This window comes from Ceratotherium simum, chromosome 17 (assembly GCF_057802395.1).
Source record: "Ceratotherium simum simum isolate JZ-2026a chromosome 17, ASM5780239v1, whole genome shotgun sequence".
NCBI lineage: Eukaryota > Metazoa > Chordata > Mammalia > Perissodactyla > Rhinocerotidae > Ceratotherium > Ceratotherium simum.
In genome coordinates, this window is record NC_141916.1 from 38,495,619 (window position 1) to 38,511,605 (window position 15,987).

Genomic DNA, 15,987 nt, shown 5'->3' on the forward strand with positions numbered 1-15,987 from the left:
GCTCTAGCCAAATGTCCTCCAGTCATACCATATACACCCTTGACTCCATGACTTGGCTCATTCCATGCCTCCTGCAGGAACGTTCTCCCCCTCTAAGTTCTACCAGAATGCCTTGATCCCTCTATGGACTAGGGAAGGTAGAAATTGTTTTCTCTCATTGTATCAGTCAGAGTTAAGCCCAGAAAACAGAAACTAGGCCTTTCAAGCAGAAATGGATTTACCCCAGGTAGTTTAATGCAGGGAAATAGTTGGAAGAGCTAGAAGATCAGGAGGCTGCCACTCATCTGTTGATCGTAAGGTCACGCTGTATTGGTTGCAATCTGGCAGGGAGAAAGTTGCTACTATAATAGCCTCTTATGCTCATTAAGCTGGTGACTACACATTCAAAGGCAAAGTCGAGCCACCACAAAACTCACAATTCTTGAAGCTTGCTTGGCAGCACAGGAATATAGCTTCTTTCCCATTTCTGGCACCCAAGTCTCATGAGTGCACCCCATTTGGCAGAACCTAATTTGAATCCACAATCCTAACTGAAAAAGAGTCTGCTAATGCATTTTTTAGCCTTCCAGTATAAGCAGGGTAAAATGGAGATTAGGAGTACCTATCTAAAGCATCTATCACACACTTTTTTGGTGGTTAACATGCCTTTGATATCTGTCCTCTCCTTTTACTTTTGAGAATGTAAGTTTCCTGAGACCAAACGCTTTTTATGTGTTTATTTAGTCTAATGAACACTGATATAATACTTCCCGGCTTCCCATGTGTTCTAAGTGCTTTGCAAATATTAACTCATTTAATTCTATAACAGACCTAGGAGGTAGGTAATATTATTATCTCCATGTCATACATTTATGGATGATAAATCTGAGGTATGGAGATGTTAAATAACCTGCTCACGGTCACACAGCTAGAAAGCAGAGGGACCAGGATTTGATCACGAGCAATCTATCTCAAGAGTCCATCTTCTTATCCGTGATGTTTTGTTCCCTACAGTGAACAAAAGAGCAGCCCAAGAGTGAACTGAATGATTGTGTGTTCGTCTTGGACCTAATAGCACACCACTCTACAGAGATGGTATAAGGCTATTTTGATGGAATCAGTGAATAAATGCCATAACCTTTTGCAGATTTATTATGCATCAGTCGATTTCAAAGAACATCTGACTTTAATTTGATTCTTTATAGTAAAAAATATTTTAATAACAAAAGTAATGTATTCTAAGTTGAGACAAAATCAAACAATATAAAAATTTATAATTTAAGAACGTTTTCCCCTACCAAAGACCACACCCCAGAGGTAACTACTGTGCACAGCTAGTATCGAGCTTTCAAACCTTTTTATGGACATACACACACACACATGCATACATACATACAGTACTTTTTCCACAAAATGGAATCATTTTATCCATATGACATTGACGAACGGCTTTTTCACTTAATTACACATGACTTCTGTCTATTTCAGTGTATGCTCTTTCTAAGGGCAGTGTAGTAGTCCATTCTGTGTGATACTTTACATGCGGTTTCTCACTTTTGTATCATAATTCATAGTTTGCAAAGCATCTTACATTCATCACCTCGTGGCCAAAAAGCTTTGGTTAAACAGATTTATGCTCATTTTAATGAAAAAGGAGGAATGAACATCATTTTTCACATTAGTACTCTCTATGAATATGACCAAGAACACAAAAGAAGCTTACTAGCAGGGTCTGAAATTCTTAGTATTTTAAAATATTTTTAGGAGTGACTCCATCAGCAAGAGATCAAATAGAAATAAGAATTTGATGTGTTTCTACTTCCGCTGTGACCCCAGTGAGCTCCCGAGCACCAGTGGGGGTTGGGGGGTGGGGGGTCGAGAGTAGACGGTATTAGGCAATGTTTGACCACAGGACTAAATTTCCCCCAGTGACTTCATCTGAGCTGTGACACTTTCCCTGATTTCATAGGTAACTCCTTGGGGGCTGAGAGGGATTTGAAAAGCCAACACAGTGTTGGCTGAAAGTAAATCTGCTTTCTATGGCACCATATGGGGGAGGGGGTGTGTTATTTTAACACCTCTCCTACTTAGCGCTCTAGTGGAATGCTCAAGGTCCTTGCATCTTTTTGTGCTATTTAAGCAGCAATTCTATTTTGTGCTAGGAAGACACATCTCCTATAGAAAAGAGCACTCCTCGCATCGCTGTATCCTTTGCTAGAGATACTTAAGGTCCTTCCATTGTTCAGATGCAAAGTACAGAGTCGTCAACTCAGTACCATTTGACCCTCTCTTAAACACCCTGGTGTTTAATTTCAAACCATCTAACATGGCTTGAAATTTACACCATGACACTATTAGAGTAGGCAAAGGCCCTAAAAGTTCTTTGTCATACTTTAAAAATATACATAGAATATCTGAATTGGCTATCTTTATCTCCTCTGGCTTTCTCCCATTGGTCCAATAGTAAGCATCAGTGATACACAACGCTGGCCACATTATGGCTCAGCCAAAACATGCTTTTCCACCAGTTTTTCAGAAGACTTAATTATCATTAAGGAAAGCACAGAGAGTCTCACCTAATAAGAGGAGATTCAGCATAGATATTTATTAGAGAATTGAAAGGGAAACAGAAAACTCAGTGTAGACAAGAGTCATCAGAGAATGTTCTGGGCTTCACATTGCAAGGAAGGGCAAGGCAATCAAAGAAGATGGATATCAAACAAAGAAAGGTAGAAGGGAAAGAAGATAAACCACGGTGGCAGCTTTGACCATGGTCTTACAATCCCCAAGATTGTGTGTGTGTGTTTGTGTGTGTGTGTGTGTGTGTGTGTGTGTGTTATATCCATGTTGGAAAGAGCTGAATTGTGTGTGAAATCTTGAATTTCACTCTTTCTAGTAACATTGCCTTATCTCAGGATGACAGGACTTCAATTGCTTCACTTTGACTAAACGTGTAGAAGAGAAAGCTGCCTGGAGAATATTGTATTACACACAGCAGTGAGGACGGCCTGTGCAGAAACGTAAGGCATGTGATAGATGGGTAAGGCACGGGTGGCACTCTACCAGCTCGTGATAAGTATCTGGCACATCTGCAGCATCACCAAGTGGTCTCTGATTTAGCAAAAGCATCATAAAGATATTCAGTGTCGTAAAAGTAACACTTTATTTAACCTTTCTGTACAAACTTTAGAAGCATTAATCTGTCACAGTAGGCTCTATCTTGTACATGTAAATGGATGAGACTCTGTAATCAAATCCTAAATGTGTATTTGCAGCAATATGGCTTTTCAGAAGAATGTACGATGGGAAGCCACAGACGGAGCAGGGGACAATTAAAGGGATGGCACCACGCTTGGTGAGATCTTTTACTCCCTGAACGGAATATCCCAGGACTATGCTGATTTCTGAATTTTCATGTTTATTTACCAGGCAGCACAACTTTATTGGGACCCCACGAGGCCTCTCCTGCTCTGTCACCTGCAATGGAGACTCATTTAGGCAGAGAGAAACCTTGCACGGATGTGATTCAAGGAGCATTCTAATTTCCTTTCAATGCCAGCTCCAATTATGGACTGCAGGTATGTGTTCTAAATATTTTGAGTCTGAGAACAGTCCTAAAGAGAAAACACTTTGTGAGTCGTAGACTTGAAAAGGGCAGGCCGCGGCTTCAGGTCTTGGGATTTTGGCTCAGTACTGTTCCCACCCAGATTGTCCCAGAGAGGAAGGAGGCATTCACAGATGCTGCCAGGCCCATTGGATATCTGCCAGTCTGTTTGGAGCTTATGATTTATCGAGCCTTAAATTTCAGCCACCAGAAACAAATTCCTCTTGACCAAACTCAAAAATCTTAGATTGCTTTTGTATAAAATATTCATTGTTAAGGGTTGGGACAGAGGAGGAAAGCAATGACTTAGATTTGACTTCAGATCAGAAGAACAAGGATACATTAAATGATATTGATGTGAATAATATCAGCACATTTTCTTCTCAAAAATCTTTGCAAGATTTGCATACGTGTTTATTGTGCAAAACATATGCATCTTGCCTGGGATATATTTCATTGTGTAGCATATGGTTCCTTTCAGCAAAGGATCTTAAATGACTTTAACAGAAAGAGCTCCCCCTTTCATTCACTCCCAGAGAGTAAGGTGCTATTTAAGAGGCAATAACTCTTTCCTGAGGGCTCTACTTAGGCCCTTAGTAACCGACTTGTAAGTTGCACACCCATCAGCTTTTCTCCCATCACTCTCTCTTGGCAGGGCAGGCTGGGCTTAACTGCCCCGGGCAACCCAGGCACTGCAAATCCATAATGGAAAGCAGGAGTGTCTCTTGCTCACAGTCTAGATGAGGGATTCCCAAAGGGAAATCCAGAAGAATTATAACTTAGGGCATCACTGTCCAATAGAATAATAATATGAGCCACAAATATGAGCCATATACACAATTTTGAATTTTCTAATAGTTACATTTTAAAAAGTAGAAAGAAGCAAAAGAAACTAATTTTATATATTTTAAGCAATCCACTGTATTAAAGATATTATAATTTCAACACCTAATTACTATAAAAATTATTCATGAGATATGTCACATACTTTTATTGGTACTAAGTCTTCTAAATCCAGCATGTATTTTATTCTTATGGCATGTCTCAATTTGAATGAGCTACATTTCAAGTTCTCAGTAGCCACATGTACCCACTGGCTACCATATTGTACAGCACAGTTCTAGGAAGGATGCTGAAGGTGAGCCACAGAAATACATCCAAGTGAACGCTATTCTATGACACAAGAGGCAAGTGACAGGGGCTAAGATGACGATGATGATGGTGATAGTGGTTGTGGTGATGATGTCATAACAATTTATACTTACTATTACTTTTTTACTGTTTACTACTAGTATTATATTTGTTTGTTATTATTTTATATGTTTATGTGTCTATTATTTACCACTACTATTACTATAGTGGGCTGTTTTAAAAGTGTTATATGCATTTACTCAATTTTCAAAAGATCCCTAAAAAGTAGATAATGTTATTACTCCCCCATGTAGATGAAGAGACTGAAGCACAGACATAGGATACTGAAAGAGTGTGAAAGGACCTAGTGGATGAGAGCAAGGGGCAGCAGAGGGCAATAGGTGAATGGGGACTGTCTACACTCAGGCTTCTAGGTCAGTGGCTCTGTATTTTCATGCACTCCTAGTGTTCAGTGCCGTGAGGGGTTAGGTCCATTGCATCAGCTCTGCTAAACTAAATGGCGTCTGAGCCACCATAAAATTAACGCATTTCCCCAGGTAGCTAACTTACTGCCATAAAAGGTAAGTTGAGAGAGAAACTGAAGATAAAAAGTGTTAACAGAAGTTTATACAAATGAGGATAAAAGTATATTTGGAGACACTCTTCCATCCTCAGCCCCCAGTGTAAATATTCTGTGATTACCTGTGCCCAGGTCACTGGAGGGCAACTTTCTTGCATAGACCTTGATGTGTGTTATGTCCAGGGAGCTGTGGCCCTAGAGACCCTGCGCTGTGCTCTTCTCCAGGCTGTTCTGGTCTGGGAATGTAAGGATTACCAAAATGAATAAGGCATAGACTGCAAGGAGCCCCATTTAGTGGGGAGGATGGAATCTTTGCCACCTAATTCTAAGACAACGTGATGGAAGGATATGTAAGACTCTTAAGTGATAAAGAAGAGGAAGTCAGGGAGAAAGTTAGGGGGAAGGAGCTGTGTTGGGGGCCAGGCAAGGTAGGAGTTAACACTAAGCAGAAATTCAGAGGGTTGAGGAGTGCTCCCGGAGGGAAAGTGGGAGAGGTATCCCAGAGATGCAGTCCTACTTATTCATCTTATAAATTGTGCTGGGAGCACACCAGCACTTTTTAACTGAGCAACAGGAACACACATCCAGTCAAAAACTGAGTCATTTGGCATTAACAACATCTTCACATGCCAAAAAACACGGCCTGACCCACATCACTCTTTTGCACACCGAAATATATATATTCACTCTAAGAAATGATGAGAAGTAGTAATATTTTTTTTTTCTTCTTCTTTCCATGGCAGCACTCTTGCTCCACACCCAGACTCTGTGCAATTTACACGTGGGAAAGATTGGAAATGTCATGTGACATCAGCTCAGCCCACAAGTTGGAATGGGAATCTGTTGGCAAACTGCAAATTATTGGTCCTGCAAAATTGAGATGGGAACATTGACCTGAAAAGAATGTGTCTTTTTGTTTTTACAATGCCATTTAGAAATATGACATGAATATGCCGAAATACACATTAAGTATGTGAATTTTAAACTCCATAGAGAAAAAGGGAGAGAAACAGGTAGAATGAAGTGCAGAAAAGACAGCGTACCATTTTTCAGGATGTAACTCTTAGCATCTCTTTTTCCTCCCCAGAAAGTACTGAATATTGATAACAATTGTGAAGACTCTGAGGCCTCTTGGTATTTTGGAGAACATTTCACAAAGCAAACTTTAGTAACGTAAAATGGGTAAACATGATGTGAAATGTATTAACACATTTGGTGAATTCTGCAAATATATTTTTACACAATTAGCTTAATTATTTAGATACATATTAAACTTTGCTTGCCTCAAGCAATTTAACATGGAATGTAATTTCACATATTATCACAGGAAAAACACATTTATAGAAAATCTGTGTCTTTCATTTCATAATAACACTTCAACCCATCATTATTTGAGATATAAATAGATAGTTTATATTTCAAGGATGATGAACACTGTATTTCTGGAGAAAGTGTCTCCTAATGCAGTGAACAAGTGGTCCCCCAAATCCATCTCTGTTAATTTGTTGTGTTGAAGTAGACCCTGGTACTGCTCCATTGGTGATACAATAACAATATACAAAACAGGGTGCCCCCTCATTCTGAACTGAAAATATTTCCTACAATTTATTTTGAGGGGTTTTAGAAGTGAAGAGCATGCAGAACTAATTCAAAAAGACTTGCGAAGGAGGCAGGATGATTGCAGTTCTGCACATTCCCATGCTTACAAGGCAATGGTAGTCACTTCAACTTTAAAAATCCTGCCCTGTAGTCACTGCTTACAGTCTTTCCATTAATTTTTTTTTTTGCCGAGGAAGATTTGCCTGAGCTAACATCCATTGCCAATCTTCCTCTTTTTTTTTTGTATGTGAGCTGCTGCCACAGCAAGGCCACTGATAGATGAGTTGTGTAGGTCCACACCCAGGAACCGAACCCTGGGCCGCCGAAGCGGAGTGTGCCAAACTTAACCACTAAGCCACCAGGGCTGGCCCTTTCCATTAATATTTTCAGTGGACTGTGTGTAGCATTACTTCCTGAGAGGGCAAATTATTTTTGGAAGTCCCTGTATCAGTCATCTTTGCAACATAAAAAAGGGAGCACTAATGACAGGAATATTTTATGTTTGCACAGTGATTAAAAGATCTTTAAAGAGCTTCCACGGACATTATTTTATTCTGAAACAACTTGACGATCTAGGCAGCATTTAGTATTGGCCATTTACACTTGGAGAAACTCCATTTTACAAGGGGAGAAAATAAATCTTAGAGAGAAATAACTTGCCATAGTCACTTAAACTGTGACCACACAGACAGAAGTATTTTTATCAAATATGTTTTTGGCATTTTACTATATGACAAGCAATAGCATTTTGAAGTGAAGGGGAATATATAATATATATAGATGTATACACACACACATTTTCCAAAAATTATGTTTTAATTCCCGGTTATGTAGATTTGATCTCAAAAACAATCACCTTTTCTACATTTTATTTAAGAGCTTCTGGAGGTAGTAATATGAGGAAATTCTCTGCCTGAGGGGATAGATGGGCAAAGAGAACAACCAAAGAGTGGCGTCCCAAGCTGACACGACTGTGAACCTCAATGGCACCCTGCTAGCCTTAAAAGACTTTCTTTTGGGTTAGAAACCAGTCACACAGGAAAAAGGACCCCTTTGCTCCATTTGTGTTGCTTTTCATTTATAACTAAGCTAAAGGAGATGAGAAGAATGTCTCTCCAGCTAGTCTGGGTATGTAGCAAGTAATGACTCAAGGAGTCAAAGGCAAGACTCTATTAGAGAGAATCTGAAGGAGGCGTGGGGCTGCCAGGATGGAGAAATTCACTTGCAGACGTGTGCACAGCTCAGGTTGGTGTTAATGTCAGTTTAAATCCTTTTCCACTTGACAGCCGAGCCTTGAGAAGGGGCTTTAGCTGCCAATCTGACTGAGGGTTGACGCCTCAATTAGAAAAGCTTCTGTTCAGGGAAGATCCCAGAGTGGAAGAAAGAGGAAGCCACCTACCTCATATACCCAGAAAAGGTGGGCCCAGCCCTCTCTGGAGGACACGACAACACAGTCGACCTTTTACCTTCCCAGTTTTAATGTGCTCGTTTTCTGCAAACCTGAGGGCCCCTAATTGAGCTATCTATGATGTGGAAGCCCAGTTTTAAATCATGTTTTTCTGAAGTAAAATGTTCCTTCGTCAATGAATGAGCCTAGCTGACAACCCAGGATCCACCACTCACTATGGGTTAGTTACGCTCTCCTCCTCATCCAGGTGCATTATCTCAGAGGGAGAATTATTTTAAAATGCCTCTATGTGAAAAATGGTCATTGTGTGTGTTGCAGAGACTGCAATCCTCCCTAGACATTCCATTTGCTCTCTTGCAGTTAGGTGGGGTCAAGGGACGGGTCCAGCGAAACGTGTGTGAAATGATATGATAGCCACTTCTGGGCTGCAGCATGAAAAGCTGCATGTGGGATTCTCAATCCTCTCTCTTTCCCTGCAATGGCGATTGAGGAAAGCTTGTGTTCCAGGGGAGCAGCTACAAGACGGCTGAGCCTCTGTCAGGCTGGTTTTCCTCAGTGACCTTGTGGAGCTGAGACTGTCACTCACTCACATCGAATATGGCCCATATGTGTGGATAAATCTAGGCAGGGTTAAGCCACTGAGATTCTACCACTGTTACCTGGCCCTTCCTTACTAATGTAATAGGAGAGCTACAACTTTAGCAATATTCTAAAGCAACTAAATGGTGAAGTGAAGACCCACATCAGGAGCCTATAAAAACATGTCTATGTTTGCAGAGTTGAGGTTTGTCCTTTTCTGTTTCAGCTCCTGATGGAAAGAATTTAGCAGTAGAGAAACAAGTCAAAATTAACTATTTAGTAGCAGGGCCTTTTGGAAGACTCACAACATCTAATTGGTTGCCAACTTTGGTATGTTACCTACTAAACGTATGACACATCTGTTCATTTCTCTCCAATTCTATTAGCATTAGCTGAAGCCACCATCGTCCCTCATCCAGAGTGTGGCATTCACTCTAGGTTACCCTCTACTCCAGTGACCTCATTTCAGCCCAAGTTCTTTTCACTCCCCTGGTTAGAAATCTTCAATAGGTTCTCATTGCTCTTAAAACAAATTCCAAAATATTGAATATTTCTTCAAAGGCCCTACATGAATGGATGATAAGGACGAGAGGCATGAAAGGTCTTCCCGCTTAACTTACTCCATGGTTCCAAAGAGTCCCTAGGGCCAACTTGTCTATACCTAGTCAGCTAGTGGAGATCTATCTCTGGGTTCAAAATGGAACCCCTGGAAATAAGCTATTTAGTGTCTAGCAATACTCATTTCCAAAACTGAGGATGAAGAAGTGGGAGGAGATAAAGATACGCTTACAATGAAATGGATTAACATTCTTCTAAGTCTCATGCTTCCATAAAATTTAGCCTTTTGGTCAAAATTATTTTCCAAAAACTCATTTGGATCTTGTGACCTCCCACTTAAAATTCTCTCCTAGTCCTTACAATGTTCTGGCCTAGGCATTTCTCTTTGTCCCCAAAATGCACCATGCCCTTTCACAATTTCGTGCTTTTATATGTGCGTATGAGGCAGACGGGAGCTGGAAGACCATTTTCCCCTTTTCATTTTCTACTTTCTTCACCATTTTCAAGAACTGACTCCAATGTTACTCTCTTGTGAATCCTTCTCTGAATCTCTCAGATTTAATGGAGCTCTTCCAGCAATGGGTGAATAGTTCTGCACCAGGTTCAACCATGTAGTGTTATCATCGATATCATTATAATTATGTCATATAATTATCAACATACATTATATCATATCATTATGTGTATATCATGTCATATTATTATGTGCTTCTTTCTTCCTAGACTATGAGTGTCATGAGGACAGGAACCCCATATTATCTAGCTCAGCGTCTCTCCCTCTTCCTCAAAATCCATAGACCAATTCTAACATCTAATGTGCATCATAAACTCTCAAAAAATGCTCTTTTATGTATCTTCCTTTTGGATAGTGATAGAGGAGAAACAATAAACTATTGGGAGATATATAGATATATATTTCTTTTTTCTTTTGATATCCTGAATGATTATATCACAAAACCTTATTAATGGACGTTACTTAAAAAGATTGTTATTACTTTACTCAAGATGCTTTTTGTGAGGTTCCCCAAGATCCTTAAATGCCAGGAAGAGTCAAAGGGCAAAGCGTTGCTGGGAACCACTCTGAGCAATAAAAATGGTGCATCTGCCATCTAGTGGTGATCCTCTGTAAATGCACCTGGACCTGATGAAATGTCGAGGGTCATCCTATGGTGAACAGAGTCAAAATAACACGTGAACATGTATTGAGCTCCTACTAGGTCCCTGTCACTGTGCTTAGGATTATCTAATTTAATATTCAAGACCATCATATGCACTAGACCCTATCTTTACACCCATTCTAGAGATGAAAAGTTTGAGGCACTGAAAAATTAAGGTTTCCAGCCCTAGCCCCCTGACTTCAGAGCCCATATCCTGAAAAACTATGCTATAGTAAATGATGGTTAACTGAGCTAAGCTCTACGCAGAAGCATTATTTCTGTGTTAATAGACATAATAATTATTAAAACGTTTATAATTTTAGAGTTGGAAAAATATATTTACATTTGTTTTAAATTTATAATAGCCCAATTACTATTATCCTTGTGGTACAGATGGAGAAACTCTATCTCAAAAGAAATGAAGTAATCGCTTAAGGTCTCACCGCCAGTAATTGACAAAGCCAGGATTCAAACTTCGGTTTTATTTTCTAAACTCCATACTGTATCCACTGCATTACATTTCAAGTATAGTGATAACAAAATGTCACAAAGAATTTTTAGAAGCCTATGTTTTTAAAAAATAGGTTTTCAATCTTCAAATGTTTAGTGTCTCAGTTTCCTTGAAGGTTGAGTAAATCAACGGTTTGAAGAAGAGCCTGGGACCATCAGAGCACAAACAGGATTGAGCAGCCAGTTTTCTTATGGAGGCTCTCCTGTGCTGAGTGTTCTATCTGCCAGAACATTGCATCTACCGATAAATCAGATAACCAGCACCAGCTTCCAGACCCAAGGAAAGACCTGTCTCTCTCTGAGCATGGCTGCCTTATCCCATTTAAAATAGAATGTTTTTGTTGTCCTGACAACCACCAAATAACTGATTGTCACTTCCTCCAAACATTCCAAACCTCTTAGGAAATCTGCTCACACACTGCCCCAGTTAGCCAGTGGGGAAGCTCTAACCAGCTCCTCTGTCTACTGTGCTCAGGTCAGAGGTACATGTAACTTTATAACACAAATCTCAGCTTCTGGTTATAGAATATGTTCTTTCCCCTCATTGAAATGCCCTCTATGTTCATTTTGGCCATAGTTCAACCTTTCTCATCTTTTGTCTATTCAATACTTCATTTTATTCCTTCTGGATTAAAATCCTGTTACATAGTCCCTAACTTCAAAGAGCTTGCAATCTGGTAGAATGATATATACAAATTAAATTAATAGACAAGATAATTACAGATTGTGCTGAGTGACAAGGAAGAAAATAAACAGCTGACGGATGGAGAGTAACAGTGTTTCTGACATTTGAACTGAGACCTGAATGAATAAAGGGCAGAGAAGTAGGGGAAGTTACAATTAGTGGGAATGTCTGTTTGAGCCCCTCAGACTTGCTTCCATGGTCTGCTGTCACTGCAATTTCGCCTCTAATCTCCTTCCTACCTTCTCATCTTCCCATTTATCTTCCCGATCTCTTGGTATTTATAGTCTCTCAGTACACGTCGGTACATAGATTCACACATCCCTGCCCCTTATATTTGTGCATCATGCTTATATGCAAGCTCTTTAAATCTCTGTTTTCAAAGTTCTTCATATTTATACTTCTCTTGACTGCCTTGGTGTGGTGGTTGAAGTAACAGAAAAGTAACAGGCAGATTTTTGTGGTGAGAGAAAGGAAATGGAAAAGGGGTAAAAATATCTGAAGGAAATGATTCTGTGTAGACAATGGGTTTGATTATAGAAGGCTCAGGGCAGATGAGAGCTACATGATCACAACATTGGCAAGTAAAATGCTCTAAAGAGGAAGAATTTCAAGTGATATGAAACTAGTTGTTCTTTTAGCACATGGATGATTTTGAATTACTTGTATTTTGTGACATCGAATAAGAATTAAACTCTTAAATATTTTGCTGCCCACAGAAATTATCTCTTTATCACAACAATGACAAGTGTGTGGGTTGTTCTTTGGTGAGGTGCATAGAGCCTCAATTACCATCCCTTCATAGAGAATGTATTATGTGAAGAAGAATTCAAAGTGTCTCTATAAAAGTAGAACTTTCGTATTCAATAATTTTGTGCTCTGTGTTTTCAAGTCCCATCCCTTCACTTTCTTAGTCCCTTCCAGAATATACAAACAAACATAAAACAATGACCAAAGAGAATACTCATTTTTATTTATTCTTCTTAGGCTAGCAGAGCCAGAAAATCCTTCACAGAAGAGACAAGCTAGATTATATTCAACCTCACGCACCATCAACACGATTGTCAGCCGTGTAGGCTGTTCATTACAGTGACGGTATAAGAAGCAAAGTGAACACAGCTGGATTTTCAGATCCCAGGTTGAGTCCGCAGGGCTGACTGTTAGAAACATCATCTTTTCACTTATACACTGAGAAAATTTGATCTGAAAGTCATTGAGGGAGAATATGGAAGCCCCATGATGTCACTCTGACTGAGTGACTTTTCTATTTCTGAGCTTTGGTTCAACACAAACAACTGGCAACATAAACAAAATGATTATTAAAATGATATTTATAGATATATAATTACATGATGTTTAGAATTTTGTAACAGATATGTTTCTTTCAGATAATTCAAAATTCTGAACTATTTTTCAAAATAATTAATTCCACACTTTAAAAATTTTATATATTCTTTCCTATTCATTACCACCCAAAAAAGCCACTGTTTTTCTTTTAGGGAAAACCACTGTAGCTGGTTTAATAGTTATAGTAACAGCAGTAAAAGAACTTTCTAATTGTTTGTCTATTATTGATCTTTGGTTGAGGATTTAATTTTTACTATGTTTGTTTTTAAATATCATATTTAGAATTATTTTGTTTCAGATCTTAAACAAGTGGACCTTTGTTTCTGTTCCAGAAGTTATTGAAATGCAAGCCAAGGTATTCCATATGCTTCTTTTTTACTTAACTGCTTAATCAAACCATTCTTCTGAAGGAAAGGGGATCATTTCATTCATTCTTTACTGCCCATTTAATTAATTGATTCTCTTCATAGAGAACATGAAATTGATGTTTTGAGACTATCTCCCTGGAAAAAGAATGAATATAATATCTGCATATATATGTCTTTCCATCACTCACGCATCCTTCTCTCCCTCCCATCATATAATTCATAAACAGCCGGCATTGACCTGGCAACGTTGCAAAACACGTGTGTTACATTCTGGAAACTTAGATCAAAGTAGAGTGTCTCCGGATTGTTTCTTGGATTCTCTAAATGTCTCAAGACTCTGTTTCATGGTGTAGGCTTTTCATCTCATCTAACTCTCAGTTCTCTGCGATGGAAACATTCTTGAAGAAATATATTCTAAAACGCGCATGCTTATTTCTCATACGACAAGCCAACTAGCTGAATCTTTCACCTTGAGCTACTGTACACAACTCAGCCATTTTCATTTTATTCAAAATGAAAATTTCTTTAACATATTACCCATCTCCTGACTCATTCTATTATTTATTTTCTTCATTGAACTCCTGTATTTGTGCAAATCATTATGAACCTTAATTAGGACATTAAAATTCTCTACAATGATCCTCTTTTGTCACAGGGATAGAAGAGCTATCTCTTGGCACTTCCCTCACACTGTCCTTTAAAATATTTAAAGGCAAAAAATCAGAGACTCAGCTTACGCAATGCACTTTATCTTTGCTGAATCATGATACAAAGGGCCAAATCTTCATATACTGTCAGCTGCTATAACATGCAATAAGTCCACTTGTGTCAGTTGCCTATTTTCCCAGTTTGAAATGAAGATGCTTTTATCACTTTAAAATATTCAGCCAGAATTGCTGAAAAATTAAGAAAACAGAGAAGAAAAGTACTGTGTCAAACAAGATATGTGTCCCTTCTGATTTCAATCAGGCCTAGCCAGTTTGTTCCGTCCTTGTGGTTTTACTGCCTAAGGCAAGCCAGTCGCTTGCACTGGGAGTGCCTGGCTCTCTCTCTCTGTCTGTCTCCTGTGTCTCTCAGTCAAGCCAACCAGCCTCATGGCCAAAGTTTCTGGCTAGTGCATCAATTCTGGATTATATGGAGTCTGTGTCCCCAGCGATCATTAAATGGGCCAGATGATGAAGCAACCGAGTTCGGGGGAATTAACTCCTCATGTATGAACTCTGACCAGTGGGTCAGCAGATGGAGAGCTGGGTAGGTATTCTACGTCCTTTATTCAGTCCATGAACTGCTCTGAGGTCTTGTCATGCAGTCTGTCCAGAGAAGTATCAAGTGTCCTACTGAGCAGATGTATCTGCTAAGTGACCTTCTAGGTCTTTGAAGGTCATCATGAAGCACTGGCTGAGTAACAATGTACCACATTGCATTGCTTCCTGTACCTTTCTACCTCCTCTCCTCTTTCTCATTCTCATTTCCTTGGGTTTGTACCTCTAAGTAAAGCATCAGCACTTAATTCTTACCTCAAGTTCTGCTTTCTAGGGAGCCTAGGCAAAGGCAAATACAATAAAAGCAGTAGGCCTATTTCTCTTTTTCAGTTTGAGAGTCTATAAAAATTACTGAGAAACATTAGCCTCAATGTTAGAATCTCTAATGGTGCATTCGCCCCATATGCATGAATTTCAAAGTTTGACTTAATACTCCCACTGATATGTGAGTGTCCTAGCGTAAATTATTTAGTACCTGATTTCATTTAATATTCATATTTGGAATGTTAAAAGATCTAATCTTTTCTTTATGGGTTTTTTTGTTTGTTTTTCTGAGGAAGATTCTCCCTGAGCTAACATCCATTGCCAATCTTCCTCTTTTTTTTTTGCCTGAGGAATATTAGCTCTGAGCTAACATCTATGCCAATCTTCCTCTACTTTATATGTGGGACACCACGACAGCATGGCTGGTGAGTGGAGTAGGTCCGCGCCTGGGATCCAAACCTGCAAACCCTGGCCGAGCGCAGAACTTTAACCACTTGGCCACGGGGCTGGGCCCTATTTATGGTTTTAACAAGTAATTTATTTGAAATATTTGTTTTTTAAACTGGTATCACCTGGGAAAATGTTGACTTTACAGTAGACAACCTTGGCAGACTCTAGCTTAATCAGTTGGTCAAACGTAACGTCATCAACATTGAAACAATCCAACATCATGTGAAGAACAGCACATCACTATTGTGGTATTCCTGACCCAAATACATTATATGAACCTAACCATGAGAAAACGAGAAAACAAGCCTAAATGGAGAGACATATTCTAAAAAGTAGCTTGACTGCACTCTTCAAAGCATTAGATCAAATAAGATAAGAAATGCTCAGGAGTCATTTCTAATTAAAAGAGGCTAAAAAGATGTGACAAATAAATGCAATGCATCCTCCTTGATTGGACCCTGAAGCAGGGGATAATAACTATAAAGGATAACATTGGAACAGCTAGTGAA